This window comes from Rhinopithecus roxellana, chromosome 6, assembly GCF_007565055.1.
Source record: "Rhinopithecus roxellana isolate Shanxi Qingling chromosome 6, ASM756505v1, whole genome shotgun sequence".
In the NCBI taxonomy this organism is placed as follows: Eukaryota; Metazoa; Chordata; class Mammalia; order Primates; family Cercopithecidae; genus Rhinopithecus; species Rhinopithecus roxellana.
In genome coordinates this window covers 45164315-45176584 of record NC_044554.1, presented here as the reverse complement: position 1 = coordinate 45176584, position 12270 = coordinate 45164315, and the positions used below count along the sequence as shown (strand labels likewise).

The following is a 12270-nucleotide window of genomic DNA, read 5'->3' as shown; positions in this document are numbered from 1 at the left end:
GGCCCTTAGCTTCCCTCGGTTCTATGAGTTTTCTTTGTCTAATCCTTTGTCTAAGTAGCCACCATTTTCCATTTTCAAGTAGGCACAGAATTCTCCTATGCAAATTCCCTGAGGTGAGAGGGTCTGGGCAAAACAGAAAACAGGCAAGATATGTAAGGACCTGGCCCTTGCTTTACACTTGCTTTTCCAGTTAGAAGGCAGGATGCCCTCATGCCCGTGCCTGTGCTGTCAAGGATGGACCCCTGCCAGTGGGATTGGCTTTCTTCAATTAATACATTGACCAATTCATTGTATATGTTAAAATAACTAAAGGAGTGGAATTGGAGTGTTCCTAACACAAAGAAATGATGCATGCCTGAGGTGACGGACACCCCAAATACCCTGATGTAGTAGTATATTTCATATGCCTGTATCAGAGCGTCACACATATGCCATATATACACCTATTTGTACACTTAAAAATAAGAAATTAAGGCTGGGTGTGGTGGCTCATGCCTGTAATCCCAGCACTTTGGGAGGCCAAGGTGGGTGGATCACCTGAGGTGAGGAGTTTGAGATCAGCCTGGCTAACATGGCGAAACCCAGTCTCGACTAAAAAATACAAAAATTAGTTGGGTGCGGTGGCAGGTGCCTGTAATACCAGCTACTCAGGATGCTGAGGCAGAATAATTGCTTGAACCTGGGAGGTGGAGCTTGCAGTGAGCTGAGATCATGTCACTGCACTCCAGCCTGGGAGACAGAGCAAGACTCCATCTCTAAATAAATAAATAAGTGAGTAAGTAAATAAATAATTAAAAAGGTGAAAAGGTTAGTAAACTGACACAGTGCTAGGGGCTGAGTTGTACCCCTCCAGGTGCCTCAAACTATAACTGTATTGGAGATAGGGCTTTTAAACAGGTGAGTCCTGAGGGTGGGCTGTAGTCCATTCTCACTGGTGTCCTTCTAGAATGGGGAAATTTAGGCACACACAGAGACGCCAGGGATGCACATGGAAGAAAGCCCCTTTGAGAATGCAGGAAGAAGGTCACTGTCCACAGGCCAAGGAGAGAGGCCTCAGGAGAAACCAGCCCTGCCAACACCTAGTCCTCTAGGACTGTGAGAAAGTCAGGTTCTGCTGTTGAAGCCCCCAGTGTGTAGTATTTTGTTTTAGCAGCCCTAGCAAACTAATACACACAGTGTTCAGACTAAAACAAATTTAAATCACATCTTAGATGGCACCAATTAAGATTCCTATTTTGTTCCTAAACACATATTGGCCTAGAGGTCCAAGGGCTGTGGCTCTGCCCGTGTGGGGGGCTTTCTTCTCAGTCCTGTGCTCCAAGGGCTCCCTGGGGAAGAGAGTGCCTTTGGATTCTTGCTTTGCCCGCACTGAGTAGAATGCTCTGAAGGCCTCCAGTGAGACAAGGCTGTGCGAGAACGTGGTGCGTGTGGGTAAACACCTGTTTTTGAGGGAGACCATAAATGGAGGGAAAATCACTTTTTGAGATAATGTCTTTCTTAATAAAACACCTTAGTTATGCAGCTTAAGCAAAATGGGTACATGTTTGTGTGAGTTCTTGGAGACCTGGGAAATAAGCGTCGTGCTACCCTAATACAGTGTTTGTTAACAGTGGGAAAATATTCCCGAGTAAGAGTGTAAAATTACTGAAGAATGCTTCTCTTAATTATCTTATTTGTTTGACCCTGAAAATGTAAGTTTATTATTATTATTATTATTATTTTTGAGACAGTCTCACTGTGTCACCCAGGCTGTCACCCAGGCCGTAGTGCAGTGGCATGATCACGACCACTGCAGCCTTAACATCCCAGGCTCAATCCATCCTCCCACCTCAGCCTTTTGAGTAGCTGGGACTGGAGACTCATGCCACCACGCCCAGTTAAGTTTTTGTATTTTTTTGTAGAGACCCAGGCTGATTTTGAACTTCTGAGCTCAAGCACTGGGATTATAGGCATGAGCCACCATACCTGGCCCATACGTTTATTCAGTTTTGTTTTGTTTTGTTTGGAGATAGAGTCTCACTTTGTTGTCCAGGCTGGAGTGCAGTGGTGTGATCGTAGCTTACCTCAGCCTTGACCTCCTGGGCTCAGGTGAGCCACCCATCTCAGCCTCCTTAAGTAGCTGGGACTACAGGCGTGTGCCACCACGCCTGGCTAATTTTTCACACTTTTTGTGGAGATGACCTCTCACTATGTTGCCCAGGCTGGTCTTGAACTCCTGGGCTCAAGTGATCCTCCCACCTCAGCCTCCCAAAGCACTGGGATTACAGGTGTGAGCCACTGTACCTAGCTTGTAAGTTTATTCTGTGATCCAGTGGGTTGGTTATGGTTTCTTTCTGTCATTTTTTTTTCCTGTTTTGTTCCCTTGCTTGCTTATTTTCACTCGTTTGCTTATGCCCCTTCATCGCTGTCTCTCACTTTTTTCTCTTTTTCTTACCCCTGACTTCTACCTGAATCCTAGGCGCTGGGCCAGGCTCTGGGGAGTCATTGGTGGATTATATAAGCCTGGCCCATGACCCCATTCAGTTTGCAGCCTAGTGGGGAAGGCATATGGGCATTTACAACATGGAGTGACAGATTCCAGATGCAGGGTAATTGGGAGTGCACAGGCAGGGACTGCAACCATGGGCCTCAAGGATGGTTTCCGAGTTGAGCTCTGATGGGCATGGATGAATGGGGGTGGGGGTGCGTGTCATGGTAGCATCTCTGGGTAGGGGAATATATGAGAATGAAGTGGCAGAAGATCATCTGGAAGGATGGAGAGAGGGTCATCGTAGGTCATAGTAGAGAGCTGGGGAAGGAGTGATGGAGTTGGGGCTGGGAGGTCAGGAGTAGCCAGGCAACGATGGATGCTGAAGCCTTGTTAAGGAGTTTTGCCATTAGGTTAAAAATGGCGAGAAGCCGGGGATACAAAATTCAACAAATAGGAAAGGATGTAGCACACTTTGTCCCCCAGCCACTCCATTTCCATCTCTGCAAGTAGCTGCTGTGCACCTACTGGTCTCTAGCTCTTCTTTGTTTTCCCTTGTTTTTATTTATTTATTTATTATTATTATTTATATTTTCTTTCCTTGTCAGGGTTTATTTCATTGGCTAACATTCATTCTCGACCTAGACAAAAACAATTAGATGATTATGACTTGCTTTTCCATCATCAACTTATTTTTTGTGTGTGTGAATAACCAAAAAATTTCTTCTTAACACTTTTTTTTTTAAGAAGAAGCTATAAATAAATAAAGCTTTAAACGATCCTGGGTTCAAGTTAAACAGTTCCAGTTCCCAAAAGGTTCACAGCCTTGTTTCGTAGGCAGTTCTGTTGTTCCTGGCTTCCCCCTCCAGGAGGGGACATTTGCAGCTTTGGGGGTCCTGGTGACTAAGCTGTTAGCTCCACTGCCTGCCTGCTTCCATCCTCGCAGCCCTGGGAGGGCCCAGGTTGGAGAGAGTCCTTACCATTTAGGAGATGCTGCTGACAAAGGAACCGTTGACCCAAAGCAGGTGGCCTGAACGGGAAGTGCCAGGCTGGACACTCGGGGGCTGAGGGCACTACCAGCTCCCGCTGCCTCTGGACACCTCAGCCTGGCACTGGCCCTAGAGGAGACTGCTTTCCAAATGCAGCCAGAGAGACTGAGACGAGACCCATGCTTCCGTGTGAGTTGGGATGCAGGGCATAAGTTAACACATACTCCAATAAGTACAAAACAAGCTGCGCTTGGGCCTGTGTACCCAGGAAGCCCATGGCCAGGTGAGGCCACCTTGAGCCAGGGCCTCTGGCTGGGTGTCCACCTCCTGCCGGGAGGCCAAGATGTACCACGTGGCTTGTGCAAGACCCCGCACTCCCCTGAACATGTTCCTCCTCCTCCCAGGAGTGCACCACCCTAGTGTTGAGTGTCCCAGCAGATTCCCATTGACCCTGACCTCCCTTTGAAAGAACCACACAACTACATCCCCTTGGCACTCGCTTCCTTAGTGTGATGCATCCACCCAGGGAGGTGGCACTGTGCTGCGCTGGCACGCTGCCCACCCTGCCCAGTTGACCGCCCTGTCCTTGGACCCCAAAGTAAAATGGGGCTAGTGTAGGAGACCTGAGGGTGGGGCCTTTATGCCAGACCTCGAGGGGTAGCAACCTCATCTGACCACACCTTCGCCTTCCTGTGCTGCAGAAGACACTTGCTCCGAAGCCCGTGGTGACCCACATCTCCACCCCACGGTGGGGCAGCTGCGGTGGCTGAGTGAAAGCTGGGGCAAGAGAGAGGACCCCCGCCAACCCCAGCCAGGTGACCTGGAGAGCCCACTGCCCTGCCTCTGAGTCAGCCTGCAGCCTGAGCACACCAGTCTGCTCTCTGGGGGACCTAGGACGCCTGTGGGGGCCCTCGTAGAGACACCAGCCTGGCCTCCTAGGCATAAGGGATGGGGACTGGGCACAGGGCACGTGCTTACAACGGATATGCAACATGGCTTTTAGTAGGGCCATTGCAGCCAGTGGGAAAACCTGCAAGGCTGCTGGGAACAGAGAGCATGGCCAGCCTTTTGCCAGGGGGTGGGCAGCATGGGGAAATGCAAGGAGAGCCAGGGTGGAGAGGGCTGAGTATCTGGTGTCAGGGAGGCCACCTACAGCTGTTCTGTCAAGGCCAGTTGAGAATCTGAAAGCTCGAGTCCCTGTTCCTGGCCATCCAGAGCCACTGTGGTCCGAGGGTATGTCTCCTGGACAAGAGCTATGGTCCCACGCTCCAGCCGATGGAAGCCTGACGAACTTAATCCACACGCTGGTGGCAGCAGTGGTATTTGAGCTCTTGAGTATGTGTCTTGGTGATGGGGCTGGGGCAGCCTGCTAGCAAATCCCAATGGGTCATAAAGGAGAACAGAGGCAGGGGAGCGCTCGGTCCCCAGCCCTTCCAGTCTGATCCAGGTCTGCCTGAGTGGTCACCTCCAAAGGCCAGCCAGGGACTCAGCCACAAGTGGCAGCATCCCTGGCCACAAAGCCTCCCCACTCCTGGGCTCCCAGTCGGTCCATGGAAGGCCGGCAATGCAGCTTGGGCCTACTCCCCAAACCCCTCCTTGGTCTGAGGACTGTGGGGAGTGGGTGGGGCCTGAACATCAGCTTTGGCCTCCTGACCCCAAGCATGAAGCAGGACCATGGGCCAGAGAGGGGAGTGAGCTTCCTGGGGGCTGGACTCGAGTCTTCTGTGCCTCAGATGGGGTGGGCCCTGACCTTGAGGAAGCTACAGATGGGTGAGCTGGGGGGTCCCCAGGCCTTGGGGCATGGGGGGCAGCCAGAAGGGGAGGGCCTATGGGATGGCCTGGAGCTGGGGCGGTTGCCAGAAGCTGGTCTCACTCCTAGTAGCCTGGAGAGAGGAGCTAAGAGCAAGTGCTGTGTGAATAGTTGGTGAGGGAGACACTCCTGGCCTGACAGGTCCACTTTCCACTGTCCTCTTGTGCAAACCTTCAGTTTTCGTGATAAATCCAAGGGGGCCAGGAGAGTAGGCACAACACCTGCTCTGGAGGCCGTGCCCTGCCCCGCCCGTGGCATCCTTCGAGCATGCTTTCCTCTGACCCACTGGCTGCAGCTGTTGATTCCTCAAGCCCCCATCCCCGCCCAGCCCCACTGCATCCCTGCTCTTTTTTTTTTTCCAGGAGACGGCTACCTCTGGAGCAGGTTTGGGATGCTCTTCCCGTGACAGTCTTGGGTGGACCTGTTGTCTGTCCTGTTTTACCCCTCACGCTCCCCAAGAGGCCTCCCCGTGGCCACCACCGCCACTACCACTTCTCAATGATGTGGCTCATGTAGTTCTCGTTGGGCACACGGGCCTGCTCGTCAGCAGGCGAGCAGGTGGTGGCCTGGTGCAGCAGGCGCTCCTCGCGGCTCCTTAGGCGCTGCTCCCTGTGCTCCAGCTGCCGCTTGTACTGGTAGGGCTGCTGGGAAAGGTCCTTGACTAGTCATACAGCTGCATGTCCAGGTCGTTGAGCTCCTCGATGCAGCGGATGGTGTCCTTGTCCACCTCCACTCCGCCCATCCGCGTGTTGTTGTACTGCATGAAAGGCCGGGTGAACTTGAGGTTGAACGTCTGATCGAACAGGTACTGTGTCTTGCACTGGAACTCCGTCAGGCCCAAGAAGGCCATGCCCCGCAGGTTCTTCTTGAAGCTCTCAAGCAGCAGCTGGGCCTGCTTGCCCTCGGGGATGAAGGACAGGTTGTAGTAGCTCACCAGGCTCAGGTCGGCCAGCATGCAAACCTGGCGGTTGTTGGCCAGGTTGTATGGGCAGTCCGTGAACTTGTGCAGCGTGCAGCCCAACCAGTCCGTGCCCTCGTAGTAGGGCGGCAGCTCCTCGGGCGTGGGCGTGCGCAAGTCACACATGTGTAACGACGTCTTCCACGTGGCACCCCTCTGCACATGCCGCCACTCGCTCAGGTAACGGGACATGGGGTCTGCTAGTAGGGTGATGTAGTAGAACTTCCTGGGCGTGCGCAGCGCGGCAGAGTTGCGGCGGTCCAGCACGCCGGGCACGCAGTTGGTGAGCTGGGTCCAGTCGGCGTGCAGCCGGCAGCTCTAGCCAGTGGAGAAGCGGGAGAAGAGCCAAGTCTCGTGGCGGTTGGGCCGGTAGCAGGTGCACTTCTGGCTGGGCCGGTGGTCGCAGGGCACCTCGAGGCTTACGTTCTGCACGAGGTGATGTCCGAAGGTGGTGCCACCGCCGCATGTGTCACCATCGCCTGGGACCGGGCGCGGGGCGCGGGCGCAGCTGCCTCTGCCGCTGCCTGCGCTCCGGCCCCACCCGGCTACTGGGCGCCAAGGCCACCCGCAGCGGCACGGCCCCGATCCTCCGTGGCGCCATGGCTGCTCCCCGCCCGGCCCGGCTCCCCGGGCCCGACTCCGCTCCTGCTGGGCCCCGCTCCGGGCCCCGGCCTGCACAGCGCGCCCCTTGCCCCCTGCACCTGCCCCTTGCCCCCTGCACCCGCCCACTCCGCGCCGAGAACGCTCCGCCCTTGTTTTTATTTAAACATTTATGCTAGAGATGGGTTCGATTGTGTTCCCCCTAAATTCATACGTGGAAACCCTAACCCTAGTGCCTCAGAACGTGACCTTATTTGGAGAGAGGGTCTTTATGGGGATGATCAAGTGAAAATGCGGTCATGAGGGTGGGCCTCATCCAGTGTGACTGCTGTCCTTATATGTAACGGGGAAATTTGGACACAGACACATGTAGAGAGGTGATGATGGGAAGAGACTTAGGGAAAAGGCGGCCAGCTACCAGAAGCAAGGAGAGGCCTAGAACAAACTCTGCCACCACAGCCCTCAGAAGGAGCCCTTCCTGCTGCCACCTTGATCTTGGACTTGGAGCTTCCAAAACTGAGAGAATACATTTTGGTTATTTGAGTCACCCAGTTTGTGATACTTGGTTATGACAGCCCTAGCACGTTAATGCCCATATCAGAAGTAAGCAAGAATATGGATTATAAGTTATGATATCTGCTTTTTTTGCATTTAAACTTTTTAATTCATTTAATAAATGAAAGCTTCAAGCATGCAAGACAGAGGCACTGTAATGAATTCCCACACAGCTTCCACCCATCCTGAATTAGCTGTGGCCCATCTTCCTTCATGCTGCCCCCGTCTCCTTCCTCCACGCCCTGGTGCTGTTTGGAAGCAAATTCCAGACATCATTAAGTAGGTCACTATCTCCAAAAGATAAGGACTACATTTAAAAACAAGCACATGACCATTATCACTCCAAGGAGAAATGAATTACATTTTCTTAATATGGTCAGTTAGTGTTCAGATTTCCAATAGCCTAAAATGTCATAATTTTAAAAATAGATTGAATCACGATTCAAATAACATCCATATGTTGGAATTGGTGGGTAGGTCTTTTTAGTCTTTTAATGTTCGCCACTCTCCCTCTCTTCATCTTTCTTTTTTTACAGTTTCCTAGGCTTTTCTCCCCAAGTGTTTTTCACAACCTGTATTTTGCCGATTACATTCTTGCGGTGGTATTTAACATGTTTCACTATTCACAGTGTTTCCTACATATTGACATTTGGATCTAGGTGGTTGGTTAGATTCAGGTTTGATATTGTTTTTGTTTGCTTGTTTTGGGCAGTACTGTTTAATAGGTGGTGATGTGTTTTTCCATCAGGAGATACATAATGTCTTTCTGTGTTATCAGCTATTGATATAAATTTCATGTGTCATAAAATTATTTTGGATTAAAAATACGATTTAAAAACATGAATTCTTAATTATTCTTAGCTTTCAGGCCATACCAAAATAAAAACTATGGGCAGGATTTTACCCAGTGGCCATAGTTTCCTGATCCCTATTACCCGAAGAGGGCAACTGCTTAGACCACAGGGGTGCCAAAGTTCAATGTTACAAAACTGTGATACATTGTTTTCTAAGGTAGTTGTGACACCGGCAGTGAATAAGCAGCTCTGCTTCCTGAAACTGGGGTCTTTACATTAGCAGTTCACTTGAAAAGAAACCAAGGCTATTTGGGGAAATGATTGATAGGAGGTCTGAAACAGAAACTATACAAGATATGCCTGGAACATCCCAGGGAGCAAGAACTCCACCCAGGCCTGCTGGGACCTTGTGGGAGGGCTTGGGAGCAAACCCCTTTAGAGGCCCTGCCTGCCAGAGACAGGACAATGGGAATGTCAATCAGAACAACCACAACGGATGGAAGCCTGTGGGTGCTTTAAATTCATTAGCTCATAAAGATATCACAAAACAGTGATAGCAGCTCTTCGAACTGGTCGCTGCCAGAGAGTGCTAGTGAACAACTCTTTTTTATTTTATTTTATTTTTTTGAGACAGAGTCTTGCTCTGTCGCCAGGCTGGAGTGCAGTGGTGCAATCTCGGCTCACTGCAACCTCTGCCTCCTGGGTTCAAGCGATTCCGTTGCCTCAGCCTTCCGAGTAGCTGAAACTACAAGTATGCGCCACCACGCCTGGCTGATTTTTTGTATTTTAGTAGAGATGGGTTTCACCATGTTGCTCAGCATGGTCTCGATCTCCTGACCTCATGGTCCCCCCACCTCGGCCTTCCAAAGCTCTGGGATTACAGGCATGAGTCACTGCGCCCAACCACCAACTCACTTTTAAAAAACTGGCAAAGAAAGAGAAAGATTTAAGTATCTTGTCTGCCTTTTCCTTATAACTTGAACCACTGGGTAACCAAATGGTAAGTGTGAGGAAATTTCTCTTTATGAAAGCATATCCGGCCGGGCGCGGTGGCTCACGCCTGTAATCCCAGCACTTTGGGAGGCCGAGGCGGGCGGATCACAAGGTCAGGAGATCGAGACCATGGTGAAACCCCGTCTCTACTAAAAATACAAAAAATTAGCCGGGCGCGGTGGCGGGCACCTGTAGTCCCAGCTACTCAGGAGACTGAGGCAGGAGAATGGCATGAACCCGGGAGGCGGAGCTTGCAGTGAGCCGAGATCGCGCCACTGCACTCCAGCCTGGGCGACAGAGCGAGACTCCGTCTCAAAAAAAAAAAAAAAAAAAAAAAAAAGCAAGCATATACACTAGTGACTGAACAAGGGATGACAGCATTAGAATATGTAGCATTTTGTAATCCCTAATAGATCTAGACATTGATCATCATTTCTTTTTATCTGTGGCCTTTAATTTTTTTTTTATTGAATCCAAAAATGGCTTCACAGACAACTCTTTAGTTAATTACATGTGGGTCTAGTTTCATCTGAGGTTCTAGAGATCATGAATCAGACAATTAGGCTGGAGTTGTAATGGTTGAATTAATAAGTAGTATTCCTGCCTTACCCTGAGTCATTACTGAGAAATTGCATTCTCCAAATTACCTGTCTCTAAAACAGATAATTTGTACCTACCTCTTAGAGTTTCTCAAGTTTTCTGCTTGTTAAATCAAGTTCTAGATAGCTATTAAAATGCTTTGGGGCGGGGCGCGGTGGCTCAAGCCTGTAATCCCAGCACTTTGGGAGGCCCAGACGGGCGGATCACGAGGTCAGGAGATCGAGACCATCCTGGCTAACACTGTGAAACCCCGTCTCTACTAAAAAATACAAAAAACTAGCCGGGCGAGGTGGCGGGCGCCTGTAGTCCCAGCTACTCGGGAGGCTGAGGCAGGAGAATGGCGTGAACCCGGGAGGCAGAGCTTGCAGTGAGCTGAGATCTGGCCACTGCACTCCAGCCTGGGTGACAGAGTGAGACTCCGTCTCAAAAAAAAAAAAAAAAAAAATGCTTTGGAAACTATTAAATGAAAACTCACAGAATGTGCTGTAGAGATGCTGCGTATTTTTTAATCAGTGTCTTGGGTGAAGCATACGTATTCCCCCAGACCTCAAGTGGTGCTTGCCCTCTATTTGTGATGGGAAAAGCTGCCTAAATGTATGGTGACGCCTGTGTTTGATATTCTTTAGTAGGTGACTGGCTCATTTATGCACTTCTCAATGCTGTAGGCTGCATGTTAAAGAAAACTGTCTTTCTTCATCAGGTTCTAACAGCTGCAGTCAGGAACTGTGTCAGAGCCTGGTTTCTAGTTTGACCACGGTGGTATGGGGATTTTATTTGTGGTTCCGCAAGTCTAGAATTTACTTCCTCTCTGTGGTTTCTGCAAACCAGTCTCACCTTCCAGCCTATGTTTGATTTCCTCATTTTATGGAAGTTTTTTTTTTTTTTTCATTGCTAGATTTTTTTTTTTTTTTTTAAGCACAGTGCTTTTGGACTCATCAAAATAAAAATACTTTAAAGTTTTAAAAAGGGGTAACTAAAAATGTCTACTTGAAGCTACCTAGTCAGTTTCTCAGGCATTAGTTTTAATGGGATTGTTAGATACTGAGGTTGAGTAAGTGTGGTTCACACTGAGGAAATCTAAGGGAGAGTAGGTGCTCTGCAGCCCCTAGCAGAAGTAAGTATAGCAGAGAGCTAGGGCAAAGCTTGGCATAGTGCATTGTTCTTAACCTGGGTATACTCTTCGTGCCTATCTAGTGACTCACAGAGGACACTTTCATGAATCAGATAATCGGGCTGGCATCATACAGTCCTTATCTAGTTCTATAATAAATGGGTAGTTTGTGATGATTTAAAAAAGAGAGAAAGAAACAAAAACTCTGGGTGCAAGAGAGGAAAAAGTAACTCCACATCAGCTTTGCGGAGTTTGAAGAAGTGTAAACTACCCTAGTTAATGACAGACTTGGGTTCAAAGGACAGTGGGCTGTTTTTAAGTGTTAAAACTCAACCACGTTGAGGCAGAGCAGTGTGGTTTCGAGGAAAGAGAGGAGCTTGCACCCGGCACACCTAAACTCAGCCTGGCCTGCCACTGTCCCACCTGGGTTCGTGGACACATCAGTTTCTTCATCTGCGACATGGAGCTGGTCGTATTACCTCAGAGGTGTTGCGATGACCAAGTGAAATAATGCTGTATTTTATCAAATGTCAGATGAGGTTGATGATAAGTCACACCCTTATTTTTGTACCACTAAAAAGAAGAAATGCTGCCAGTTAAACTAATCTGAGGTGTGAGATGCACCTGAACTTCAGATATGCAGTGGACAAACTACGTCTACTTTTTCTTTTTCTTCTCCCTTAACCATCCAAATGCATCTTAAAAAATCAATAAAAAACAATGTCTGTGAAAGTGCTTTGCTATATAATCCTCAGGAGTCACATTTAATTTTTATTTTGTGAATCAGGGGAGTGAAGCACAGTTCTTCAAGAATAATTCCAGCAGTCTGGCGCAACGGCTCATGCCTGTAATCCCAGCACTTTGGGAGGCTGAGGTGGGAGGCACACTTGAGCCCAGGAGTTCAAGACCAGTCTGGACAACATAGTGAGACCTCCATCTCTTAATAGAAAAAAAGAAGAAGAAATTCCAGTGGGGAAGCACAGGCTTCCCTTGTCTGGATGAGTGAACAGCTCACTGCAAGGAGGAAGAGAAGAAAATTGTCCCTCTTGGTCTTCATTCATAAGAATCGGCTCTCAGTGGCTCAAGCTCCTCACTTAGTTTAGGTTTTCCAGATGGACACAAGTGTGTCTGTAGTTAGGGAATTCTTGTTCTCAGTGAAAGCTGACTTCCTCCAGATTGGTTTTAAGAGGAATCACCTAGTTACCTCCTGTGTTAAATGTATGGGCTTTCCTCTGTTTTAGACTTTGTTGATTTAGAACTTGGAGGTTCTCGACACCCCTTGGTTAACTGTATTATTCTTAAGCACAGAGTGAGCCTGCTTGTAACAATGGTGTTTCAGCATTGCTTTCCCAAAGGGACCTTTTGTTATTGAAAAAGAACTGATTTCTGTTTA

General features: G+C 49.2%; 1 protein-coding gene and 1 pseudogene across 2 annotated transcripts in view; one reads left to right on the top strand and one right to left on the bottom strand.

Annotated features, from left to right (window-relative positions):
- LMTK2 (lemur tyrosine kinase 2) overlaps nt 1-12270 on the top strand; it is a 108068-nt gene that overhangs the window by 20711 nt on the left and 75087 nt on the right. The gene's annotated exons all lie outside the window — the stretch shown is intronic.
- LOC104682031 lies at nt 5752-6825 on the bottom strand (annotated as a pseudogene).